Source organism: Mauremys mutica, chromosome 1, assembly GCF_020497125.1.
Source record: "Mauremys mutica isolate MM-2020 ecotype Southern chromosome 1, ASM2049712v1, whole genome shotgun sequence".
NCBI lineage: Eukaryota > Metazoa > Chordata > Testudines > Geoemydidae > Mauremys > Mauremys mutica.
This window is the reverse complement of record NC_059072.1, coordinates 358,552,223-358,564,896: the sequence shown is the minus strand read 5'-3', so window position 1 is coordinate 358,564,896 and position 12,674 is coordinate 358,552,223. Positions and strand designations below refer to the sequence as shown.

Sequence of the window (12,674 nt, the reverse complement as noted above, 5' to 3'; positions counted from 1 at the left end):
CCTAGGACAGGTTGGAGCACGCAGGGCATGTCCCAGGCCACTCTGCCACCACAGCATCCCCCTAGGCAGCACCAGGCTGGTTCCATCGGTTAAAAGACTTACAGACGCCTGCCCGCCTCTGGGCTGAGCCTGTTTGTGTTCTCAAGAAGGCTATAAAAAGCAACTGAGAATGGCAGGCGTGCACGTGGGTGGGGGGGGAGTGTGAAGCAGGATCTCCACCTTAGCCTGAACTAGGACACTGCAGCCATGGCTGACATACAAGGAAAGGCTCAGTCTGCTCTTCTCAGGACAATCAGAGCCAAGGCAGGGCTGTCCCCAAACACAGAGGAGCCCAGGCTGGCCCATTGTACAAAGAGGGCCTCAGCCCCACATGCATGGTGCCTGCAAGCTTCATTTTATGGAGATACACCTTGAATGGTCATTGAGTCCAGCCCCCTGCCTTCACTCGCAGGACCAAGTGCTGATTTTTGCCCCAGATCCCTAAGTGGCCCCCCTCAAGGATTGAGCTCATAACCCTGGGTTGAGCAGGCCAATGCTCAAACCACTGAGCTATCCCTCCCCATGTCTATGCTTGTTGGTATGAGACGACCCAGATCCATTGTCCAAACCTCCCGTGGAGGGGTGACGTGTGTCAGCCCCGGGGATGTATCAGAATCCATGCAGCCGCTCCTCCACCACACTGGATCCTGCTGGGGACAGGAGGGAGGAATTCTTAGTGTCCCTGGTGGCCTTGGCTAGCACACGGCCTATGGACCCGAGCACTGCCCTGCAGACAGCATCTGGGCCGACGGGGAAGGTGAGGTTCACTGGAGACACAATGCCTAAGACTCTGGAGTGTAGGGAATAATGGATGGTATGCCAAGGCTGCCTGCATTAGCAGGGACTGACTTTGATGGGCCAGGAGGTCCCTTCCCATCCTGTGTCTCTTGGTCCTGTCGCTATAAACCCTTGCAAGGAGTGGCCCATGCGTACTGCAGCCCAAACACATCCCCGGCTCCAGTACTTGCATGGTAACGAATCTGAACTTTGCTGTGAACACTTCAACCGGAGCAAGAAACGGCCCCACGCCCCTAGAGACTGTCCCATTCCCCACCCCCAGCACAACCAACAGCCCCCCTGCAACCTCGTGAGCCTTCCTCACTCACTCAGCATTGATTGGGGCTTGGCACCATCTGGCCTCTGGGTGGCAGCAGCCTCCCTGTGCTGGGGTCGCCTGCTCTGGGTGAAGAAGCCTGAGCTGCTGAAGTTCCCCCAGGGATGAATTTGACCCACAGCCGACAGCTGTTTGCAGGCTCCAGGAGAGCCTGGTGCAGGAGTGCATCTGTCACAGAGGAGCTGAGCGTTTATATAATAACATCCGGACACTGCACATGACACTCCCCCGCCAAACCGTTTGGATCGTAAAGTTTCCCCCGAGCCCTGTGGCCTGTCGCCAGGCTCCTCTGACTGTACACTGCTCACCGGCTGTCCTGACCTCCTCCGCCCCGCCTGGGAGTGGCGTGGAGTGTCTAGGGCCGTGGTTTTTGACCAGGGCTCCGCAGACTGTGTCTGGTATTTCCAAAGGGCTCCGCACCCCCCCCCCCCGCAAAATTTTTCAGGGGCCCGCAAATGACAAAAGTTTGGAAACTGGTGCCCTAAGGGATAGCAGGCTTCCCTTTGCTTAAGAGACTAGCCAGCTACACAGAGAAACTTCTGCGGAAGCAGGCACGGACGGGGCAGGGTTGGGTGGTTCCACGGCTGGCACCTACCGAGGCTTTGACTGATGCCCCGTCGGCTTCCCCCGCCCCGGGGATGTCAGGGCATTGGGTTATAACGTGATTCTGCCCCGAGGCGCACGTGCTTGTTGGGACCAGGCCGCAAACCTGAGGCTGGCCGGCTGGTTACCCTCTCCGGCTCCCTTAGGCTCCTCTCTGCCACCCATCACTGCAGTGTCCGGGCACTTCCCTTGTGCGTGATCTGCCCACTGCCAGGCCGGAGGAGCCGGCTAGAGCCTGGACGGCTGAACAGACGGGGGCCGCCTCAGGGTGCAGCCCCCACCCCAGAGATTTGGGGGTCCCTCTTTGTGGGTGTGGCACCACTGGCCAAGGCAAGGCGGATGGTGGGGCAGGGCTGGGATCTGGTGGGGGAAGGAGGAATTGGGGGAGGGGGAGGGCCATGCGCTCACACAGGGGAGAGGACTGGAGCAAAGTTGGCCTCAGCAGAGAGTGCTCGGGGGTAGAGAGGAGGGGAAGTCAGAGCCAGGGAGCAGAAACTTCCTTGTTCGCGCTCTCTGGTGCCTGGCTCTGCAGACTTCCTCTGGCCTCAGTCACTTCCTTCTGCACCGGGAGCGAGCAGCAGCAGCGAGCAGCAGCGGCGGCCGCCCCGAGCCGAGACCCACCCGGCTCACCGCGCACCCCCCGCCGCCCCGAGCTATGAGCCACGGTGAGTCCTGCCTCCCCGCCGCGCCCCCCCGGCCTTCCGGGAGAGGGGGTCGGGGCGCGCCCCTTAGCCCGGCGGCCGCCGCCCCCCAGCTGTGCCGGGGGGGGTCCCCCGGGGTGGGGGCAGCTGTGCAGTGCGCCTCTGGGGGGGGTGCCCCCGGGGTGGGGGTAGCTGTGCAGTGCGCCTCTGGGGGGTGTCCCCTCCGGGGTGGGTGCTGATGCACTGTGCCCTCTGGAGGGCGGGTCCCCGCGGATCGGGGTAGGGAGCTGTGCAGTGCGCCTCTGGGGGGGGTCCCCCGGGGTGGGGGCAGCTGTGCAGTGCGCCTCTGGGGGGGTCCCCCGGGGTGGGGGTAGCTGTGCAGTGCGCCTCTGGAGGGTCCCCCCTCCGGGGTGGGGGTAGCTGTGCAGTGCGCCTCTGGAGGGTCCCCCCTCCGGGGTGGGTGCTGATGCACTGTGCCCTCTGGAGGGCGGGTCCCCGCGGATCGGGGTAGGGAGCTGTGCAGTGCGTCTCTCGGGGGGTCCCCCGGGGTGGGGGCAGCTGTGCAGTGCGCCTCGGGGTGGGGGCAGCTGTGCAGTGCGGCTCTGGGGGGGTCCCTCGGGGTGGGGGCAGCTGTGCAGTGCGCCTCGGGGTGGGAGCAGCTGTGCAGTGCGCCTCTGGGGGGTCCCCCGGGGTAGGGAGCTGTGCAGTGCGCCTCGGGGTGGGGGCAGCTGTGCAGTGTGCCTCTGGGGGGTCCCCCGGGGTAGGGAGTTGTGCAGTGCTCCTCGGGGTGGGAGCAGCTGTGCAGTGGGCCTCTGGAGGGTCCCCCGGAGTAGGGAGTTGTGCAGTGCGCCTCGGGGTGGGGGCAGCTGTGCAGTGCGCCTCTGGGGGTCCCCCGGGGTAGGGAGCTGTGCAGTGCGCCTCGGGGTGGGGGCAGCTGTGCAGTGCGCCTCTGGGGGGGTCCCCCGGGGCGGGGGCAGCTGCTCTCTGTTCTCTGATGGGCGGGTCCCCTCGGAGCGGGCTGGGTGCCGCTGGGTGGGGTGGGGTGTGATGCGTGTCTGGTGGAAAGGGGGTCAGGACGCTTCCCGGGAGCAGGCTGCAGCCAGCAAAGCGGGAGCAGGGGAGAGCCTGGGGGGAGGGCGAGGCAGGGGTCGGGCTGCGGGGCTGGAGCGACGGGGGCGGGGCGGGGGAGGAAGAAGAATTTTCACCGAAGGCGCCTGCAACTGACACCAGCTGCTGCTGGGTCTGTCTGTGAAGGAGGCTCGGCCGGGCGGGGCTGTACCGGGAGAGGCTGAGATGGGCAGAACTGGGTTGGGTTGTGCCGGGCAGAGCTGGGCTGAGCTGAGCCAGGCTATGCCGTGCCGTGCCGTGCCGTGCCGTGCCGGGCTGGGCTGAGCTGAGCCGGGCTATGCCGTGCCGTGCCGGGCCGGGCCGGGCCGCACTCTGAAAAGGTGCAACTCCAGGAGGAAAATGTGAAGCAGCCAGCTCTGGGGTGCGCCCGTCTGTGTCACTGCCTCCTGCAGGGGAGCCGGGTGCATGCAGCCTGGGCAGACTGGCTGGCTCTGTTTTTTTCTGGGAGAGAAGGTCTGTCCTGAGAACACAGCCTGCCCTGTGCCCTCCCCCACAAGCCTGGCACTCGCCTCCCCCCCATTCCCGCCCTCTGCTCCTGCTTCCCAGCCCTCCTCCGAGCTAGGCTTGGCTTTGGCCCAGAACAAGTAGGAGTTTCCCTTGTGTCCCTTGTTGTTAGGTCAGTCTGAGCTGTGCTGCAGGGGGCTGGGCTGACTCATGCTGTGCCAGGCTAAACTGAGCCAAGCTGAGCCTGGCCCAGGGGTTCTCCATCTGAGCCGTTCCGTGCCAAGCTCAGCTGGGCTGGGCCCTTCTAGTGCTGAGCTAGAGCAGGCAGCATGTTAAGGGCCGAAAGTCATCAGCGTTCGTTGGGTTTTGTGAATCGGAAAGCTGTGGGCTCCTCCTTGGTGTCTCATTGTGTCGGGGAGGGGGTGTATTGGGTTGGGTCACGGCCTGGGTTTTGTTCAGAATGGGGGAGGGGAAGAGATCCCCTCCCAGGGCTGGGAGTGGATTTTATTCTTCATTTTCTAAGAGCTCTGCTCTAGGGATTATTGTGGGGAAGTTCCCTGGCCTGTGCTATACACATGGGTCCCTTCTGGCCTTGGAGCCAATGACTCTGTGTCTATCCCCGCCCTGCCGCTAGTGTCTTCACCCTCACAATCCCAGGCGAGCTGAGACCATGGGAACTGGGCTGAGATGCCCTCCGCGGGCTCTGCTGCCTTTTCATTAGGTCACATCATTTTGTGTGTTACTAAAAGGCTAAGAACGAAGGTTTGCAGCCTCCCATTTGATTAGGGATACAAGTGGGCATCAGACCTCAGAGGCTCAGGCCTGAGCTAGGATGGACGGGGCTGCTAGCAAACAGTTTGAGCAGGGACAGTTCCCAGATGATGCCTGAGTGGATGTACCCATAGGGTCAGATTTCCTGGGCTGACATCACCAGTGTCATTGGCTACCAGTGGTGGTGATTAGACCTGAAGTTACGGAGGAGGGAGCTGGAAAGCTGAGCTCATCAGGATGGTGTGGGGGAGACGGCCCTGCCTGGAGAATACAGACCCCCCTTAGAATGAGAAACAGCCTTAAATAGTATAACAAAGCCAGAGCCACCCCAAAGTCATGGTTGGCACCATGCTATGCAGCATGGCGGTTTGGAACTTTGTGGCAGCAGCATGGATAGACATGAGATTCTCCAGCTTGCAATGCACAGATCCCTGCCTTTTTAGCTAAAGGAGAATCTCCATTAGCCATTTGCTGTATAGGGCACATGACACACAGTTTAGAAGTTCTGATTCTGTCCAGCAGAGGGCAAAGATGTGCCTGCTCATACGCACACGCCATTGCATCACAATGTATTTAAGGCCTGTTTCATATTTTTCCAGACACACTAAGCCTTGTAAATTGTATTTTTGCACAATGCATTTTAAGTTGTTGGTGCTGCAGAAGAAATAGACCGATTCCCAAGGACTTGGGTGAGTAATTGGCTTTTGACAGCTAGGTCACTGGTTTGAATCCAGCAGGGATCAGGCAGTATGGGCGGGGGTGGAGGTGAATCGAAGGAGAGCTGGCGTCAGGCAGGAGGGAAGGGATGAGAGGCCGTGGTTCACCTTGCCTTATAGCCTGTCTCCGACAATGCTCGAGCTTCCGGAGGAGCAAATGGAACAGAGCTGAAATAAGGTGGAGGCAGCTCAAGGAAAAAGTGAGACCAGACCGTTCCCACCGAATGTGAGCATGTGCTCTAAACCCCAAAGCAATCCCTCCTCTAAGTGGGGCGGTTTGTTGCGGTGACTGTTTGGTTGTTAAGGAAGTCGCTCACTGTCCAAGCGTCTGTGCAGTACTATGGAATGAGGTTTCCCCTGGGTTCCCCTTGTTACTGTATGGTTACGATTATTTCATCTCTTTGGAGGGCACGGGAGGGCCCCCTCCCTTCCCTTCCTCGGGCAGCCAGGGGCCGTTCCAATGTATGAACAGCCTTGATTATCATACTGGTACTTCACACTTCCAAGCTGCTTTCTGCGTTCAAAGCTGTGCACACTCCCGAGTAGCTCGGAGAATTAGTAGTAGAGGCTTCTCTGGTGCATGGAATGACCATCCCAAGGAGTTTACAAACACAAATGAGTGAAACCTCCTGGCCACCCGGGTAAGGAAGGGAGCTATTATCCCTCTGGCATTACTGATTAAGAGTCTTTACATTGCTGTAGTGTCTAGCAGCCCTGGTCAGGATGGGGGCCCCCTCATGTGAAGACACAGACCCTGCCCCAAAAACAATGAGGAGTCCTTGTGGAACCTTAGAGACGAACAAATTTATTTGGGCATAAGCTTTCATGGGCTAGAACCCACTTCACTCCTGTATGTTCCCCTCCATGCATCTGATGAAGCTCATGAAAGCTTATGCCCAAATAAATTTGTACGTCTTTAAGGTGCCACAAGGACTCCTCGTTGTTTTTGCTGATACAGACTAACACGGCTACCACTCTGGACCCTGCCCCAGTGCTGTCAACACTTAAGATCATGCTTAACTTGAAACATGGAAGTCCCATGGAACTACACATTTCACTAACGTGAAGTGTGCGGATAACTATTTGCAGGGTTGGCCCTTATTAGTCTGAAAATAACAATTTAATTTTTGAAACATTTCAAATTGCTTTTATGTCTCTCTCTATACATATACATTTTCCTATTTTGTGCAAAATTAACACTAGAATTTCATCAGTTTTAAACCCTTGACTTTGTCCCTTTTTCATGATATTCAAGCTCAGCCTTCTCTCTATTAACTTATTTCTAAGCCTGACCTTCCTTTTTTAGCTATTCTTGGCCTTTTCAGTTTCACTCTCCCCTTTGTTTAGTTTTGAATGCTGGCTGTGTCACTTTCTGTCTTTTTTTATCCTTAATTCTAGCCTTACAGAAGATTGTCTCGCCTTTTTCTAAAGCTGAACCCTTTGCCTTCTGCTACTTTTTTTGGTTAACCCTTTGATTGTTTTTTTAAAACAAAAAAAAATTCACTCTTGCTAGTTAGATACTACAGTGTTGGGCATTATACAAAACCTGATAGTAAACTGAAAGATAAAGCCGATGACAAATAGGATGTTAGTTCACAGATCTGTAGATTTTTAAGACCAGAAGGGACCATTCTGATCAGCTAGTCTGACTTCCTGCATAGCACAGGCCAGAGAAACTCACCCATTCCTGCTTTGTGCCCGATAACTGGGGTGGGGAACTAGGGCAGATCTTTTAGAGAGACATCCAGTCGCCACTGAGTTGCAGCTAAAGGTGCTTGGAGGACTTTATCAAAGCAGACAGGAAGAAAGTGACAGGGTGGGTAGCTGTGAGACACACAGGCTGTAAAGATGGTGGATTTGATCATTAGCAATAGCTGGGGATGTGGTGACCAGAAGATCAATTCAGTGACACGACTCTTGGGCCCACATGTAGCAGATCTCAGGAGACCTTTAGAGAGGCTTCTGGCATGTGCAGAAAGGAGCCTATGTTACCAGTGACATAAGGAGATGTACGAGAGAGGTCCTGGAAAGTACCTTTAGATTGCTGGGAAGCCTGGTAGGTCGAGGGCAGACATGGTAGCTGGGGAGGAAAGGTAACGAAAGGTAGCAGCCGATAAAAATAAATGAAGAAATTAGTCAAGAAGAGCCTATGTCCTCCAAGCCACAGCAGCATCCTTCTGAAAATGGAGTTTCTTTCTGTTGGCTGCACGCGGGCTGGAGCAGGTGGCGTGTTAGATGGGGGTTGGGAGGGCTAAGGTGGCGTTCAGGGAGAACCCAGCCAAAGACATCAAAAGAAATCACAAGGCGTTCTTTGAATGTATCAGAAGCAGGAAACACAGGAGAAAAGCAATTACTCCGCTGGGCGCGAGTCCTTTTTCATCTTCAATTTCAAATCAGTAGCAATAGCAAAGTCCCTAGTGGACTTGGTGGAGTCTCTGACATGTCTCCCTTTTTTTGGGATTCAATTCCGCTTGGAAGGGCTTAGTGGGGTTCAGCCTGGTGACTGTTATTTGGATGATGGAGAGCCTTTTCCAAAGAGGAAGAAGGCTTGGCAGTGTCTCCTGAAGACAGTCAGTCTCTGGGTTCTCCTGAGCTCCTCTGGACAATTGTTCTACAAGCAGATTCCCTGGACTGGGAATGTTTGACCCCAGCGCTCATGCGCTTTGTGATCTGCGTTGTCCAGAGGAGCACAGCCATGGTGGTGGGTCACAGATCAAAATTCAGTCTTTGATGTAGCAGGCACTTGATCCATTAATTGCTTTAAATTAGGGCCAAGTCCTTAAACTGGCCTCGGAAACCGACCGGGATCCAGTGGAGGCACTTGAGCATGGGTCTGAGGCACTCACGCTGGTCTGAGCCATGGAGGTGGATAGCTGGAACCTGTGTGGCAGTGACACATTTAGTTTCGGTTACAGTAACCCGGCCTGGAGGTGACACATGTCTGGATCCCTGTGGTCACATCTCCTCCAGGAGGAAGGGACCAGGTTTCCTAATGAGCTGGGGGCGAAAAGGGCGTTTTGAGGAGTCAAGCAGGGCTCTGAGCTTTCTCGCCGTTTGGATGAATCGGGTCTGCATGCCTTCAATGGAAGGCAGAGGCAGCATCTCTTGGGCAGCCGTTCTCCTTTCTGACCAGCAGCACTTCAGGTCTCTAGCACGGCTGGAGCGGGAGGACAGGAGCCACCGGGAAGCTGGGCCATCAGCTCCTGCTGTGTTAAGTGGGTGAGCTAGCAGTACCTTGGGCCCAGTGGTAGGACCATGAAGATCTTATCTGTGTCCATGGCCACAAGGAGGTCACCTTTTAGTGCCCCTAGATCTCTCCGGAGGCATCCGGGATGCTGACTGATGTCCCCTGTTGGTGGAGCGTGGTGGTTCCTACTTTCTCCAGGGTCGTGCCCATGACTGGGAGGTTGGAAAGGGGATGGTCCACAGGGTCGAGTTCTGGCTCCTTTAAGATGGGGAGTGCTGTTGGATTTTTTAAGGGGTTTGGTAGACGTGCTGCTCTGAAGGAGGCACTGTTTCCATTAGAACTGGGTGTAGCTGTTCTTTACTGGCTGGCCATACTGGACTAGTTGAAGCACTGGACTGATCCTGTATGGCAAGGCCTATGTTTCTTCTAAGGTGGAAGAGAACCTAGAAGTCCTGGCTCCCTGTCCTCTGCTCCGGCCACTAGCCCATACCCCCTCCCAGGACCTATAGTAGAACCCAGGCGTCCTAGCTGTCAGACACCACCTCTAGCCTCTTCTTCCCCTCCCATGGAGATACAGGCGGCTTCTAGGTACTTTTGCTCCCTGACAGAGCGTGAGCGTGTGTGTGTAGTAGAGTGAAGGACTCTGTATGGTCATTCATTTTCCTCTTCAGAAAAGGATTGGAATGGGGGAGGCTGCACAGAGACCAGTTTATTTCCTGCTCCACTGGGCCCGTAAATACAGTGTGTTGAACACCTAACACCACGGGGCCCTGACCCTGGTGGGGACAGCTAGGTGCCACAGCAAATATTTCAAGTTACAGCAGCCCAAGGGGAGAGACCCAGGCTACCCCTTCGTGGGCTGACAGGTGTCCAAAGGCAGCTCTTACCATGGATGCAGTGACACAGTCCTTTGCAAAAGGCTGGAAGCTTTTCAAGCCAGCCCACCCTCCTGCCCCCAAAGCCAGGCCATCAGGAGCTGGGCTCTTGCTAGGGCTGATAAGTTAAGCAGTCTTGTACCTGGGAGCTACGGGGATGTGTTTTCACCCAGGTTCCCAGGGGTGGGGGGGATGCTGGCGGAGTGCTGGGGGAACGTGAGTCGTGGTCCCAAGCCGCAGTGGTGTGGACTTAAGCATCCGAGGGGAGGGACTCGGGGGCAGGGTTAGTGGAAGGACTCAGGCCGTGGGGGGGGGGGTGCAGGAAAGACAGTGAGCAGGCCCCATTAAGGAGGGGGCCAGGCTCCGCTGGTGTGCCCCAGCATTCGGCAGCTGGCACATTTTCCCTCCTCTGGGTGGAAAACCCCCGCCCGGGCGGAGTTCTCGGCAGGGGCTGGGGGTGGATTCTGCATCTGAAAAACAGAGAGCGGGTTTTGCTTCCCTTTTCTGCTGAGTGCAAGATGAGTTGTTTTCCCTTCCTGGGGTGTGGGGCGGGGGTCGTTATGAATCACTCGCCAGCCGGCCGGCGTGTCCTGGCCCCAGCTTCCTCTTGCTGAAGCAGCCTCGGATGAGGATCATTGCTGGGCAGAGGGAGGTGCCCTGGGGTGTTTCCGCCCCCGCCCCACGCAATCCTGCTGCCCCAGCAAGGCCGTGCGGGCAGCCTGTAGACTCCTCTGGGCTCCTAGCCCGTCGCTAGGGCCTGGCGGTGGGCGAGGGCCGGGGATGGACCCATCAGGGCTGGGGTGACACGGGTGGGGGCAACGGAGGAGGCGAGGCAGTGCGAGGGGGCCAGGATGGTGATGGTGGGGGAGAGGGGCCGTGAAAGGTGGGGGCAGCATGTCTATTGGGCATCTGTGGCCGGACTCTGGGGAGGGCAGAGTGTGTGGTGTGGTGCCGGCAGCAGCGGGGTGGGGGTGGGAGCTGTGCGTGGGGGTGTGAGAAGGGAGGGCCGTGTGTGTGGTGGGGGTGGGAGCTGGGTGTGAGAGGGGTGTAGAAGGAGGGGGCTAGGTGTGGGAGTGAGGACTGTGTACAGGAGGGCGGTGTGGGGGTGGGGGCTGTGTGTGGTGAAGGCTGTGGGGGGGTGTGGGCTGTGTACAGGAGGAGAGCAGTGTGTGAGGTTTGGGTGTGAGTGTGGGCTGGGTGTGGTGTGGGGCAGTGGGGGGTGGGTGTACAGGAGGGTGGTGTGGGGGTGGGGGCTGTGTGTGGTGAAGGCTGTGGGGGGGGGTGTCGGCTGTGTACAGGAGGAGAGCAGTGTGTGAGGTTTGGGTGTGAGTGTGGGCTGGGTGTGGTGTGGGGCAGTGGGGGGTGGGTGTACAGGAGGGTGGTGTGGGGGTGGGGGCTGTATGGTGAAGGCTGTGGGGTGGGTGTGGGCTGTGTACAAAAGGAGGGCAGTGTGTGGGGTGTGAGTGTGGGCTGGGTGTGGTGTGGGGCAGTGTGTGGGGGTTGTGGGCAGTGTGTGTATGGGGGTGTATGCTGCCCTCCTTCTGTGCACAGCCCCCATCCCACACAGCCCTCCTATACACCCCCACCGAACCCTAGGATTGGGCAGCAGGATTGCATGGGGGATGTGGGGCGGGGTGTGTGGGGGGGTGTACAGGAGGACAGTGTAGAGGTGTTTGGGACAGTATGTGGGGGTGGACAGTAGGGCTGTACGTGTGGGGCAGTGTGGGCAGTGTAGGGTGGGGGGCAGTGTGGGGGGGTGGGGCAGTGTGTGGGGTGGGGGTGTACAGAAGGGCAGTGTGGGGATGTGGGACTGTGTGGGGGGGTGGACAGTAAGGCTGTGCATGTGGGGCAGTGTGTGTGGGTGTACAGGATGGCAATGTGGAGGTATTTGGGACAGTGTGGGGGGGTGTACAGGAGGGCAGGGTGTGTGGGGTGGGGGTGTACAGGAGGGCAGGGTGGGGATGTGGGGTGGACAGTAGGGCTGTGCGTGTGGGGCAGTGTGTGGAGGGCACACGCAGAAGCAGGGCAGCGCTGGTATCTCAGTCGCCAGCGGGCGCGTGGGGAGGGGCGGGATGGGTTCCTGGGGCGAGGTTTGTTTACTTCCTGTCGCTAGCTCAGGCCTGCGGATGTCGTGTGCGTCAGGGCCTGGGGCACTCGCGCTCCCCCACCCCGCATGTGGCCGGGGCTGGAGCCCTCCGTCCTTTCGACGGGCTGGCAGCTGGCGAGCCCCCCCGAACCCCTCCCCAGCGGGCTCCAGCCCCCCAGCCCCTTGCCCTGAGCAGCCTTGCTCCCTGGCAGGCTGGGCTGGCACAGGGTGGAGGCGGGGGGCTGTGATGCTCCTGTGGGACGGGGCCTGGTCTCTCTCCAGGACGAGCTAGGCCTGCCCTGGGCAAACAGGCTCAGCCAGGCAAAGCTCCCCCACACTGCCCTGCAGTCTCCTGGGGGGAGAGTAATGGCCCACGTCCACCGTTCTCTGGCCACTCGAGGCCACGGCTGGAGCTGGGGTTCATGCCTTCTGAGGCAGAGGCTTCCAAACATGGCCCCTCAGTTTCTGGGTGCCCAGACGATGAAGCCAACGGGAGCAGCGGGTGCTCGGCACCGGCGCCAGGAGCCAGGCTCAAGTTGGGCACCCAAACAATGATAACGTTGGACTGGAAGGGATCTCCGGGGCATTGTCCCCAGGCAGCCCCGGCATATCGTCCCCTTCACAAACTTGTCACGCTCCACCCTAAAGCCCCTTAGGTTGCTTGTCCCTCTCTGCTCTACTGGGAGACTGTTGCAGGGTTAGAAATCTCCTTCCCAGCCTCCACGTTTCCTGGCCACATCCTCCCCGTTTGTACTTGTGCCAACGTTGTCCTTTAGCTTCAATAGCTTGTCTCCTTCCCTGGGGTTCACCCTGGGGTGTATTTATAGAGCAGTCTGATCCCCGCTCAGCCTACCTTTCGCCGGGCTAAACCAGCCAAGCTTTCTCAGTCTCCTGCTAAGCCAGGCCCTGTGTTGTCCTGCCCGTCCGAGCAGCCCTTCTCTGCACCTGTTCCAGCCTGAATTCTTCTTTCTTCAACACGGGTGACCAGCGCTGAGCGCAGCATTCCTGATACGGTCTTACCAGGGCCTTGGACAGACTGAGACCCACCCACCCAGCTCACAGACACCAAT

General features: G+C 58.2%; 1 protein-coding gene across 1 annotated transcript in view; it reads left to right on the top strand.

Annotated features, from left to right (window-relative positions):
• The first annotated feature begins 2,206 nt into the window (after window positions 1-2,206).
• Window positions 2,207-12,674, top strand: part of RHOG (ras homolog family member G) — a 32,371-nt gene continuing 21,903 nt past the window's right edge. Inside the window, exon 1 of the mRNA XM_045023796.1 lies at window positions 2,207-2,421. The gene's annotated coding sequence lies outside the window, so the exon portion shown is untranslated. The remainder of the gene's footprint in view (window positions 2,422-12,674) is intronic.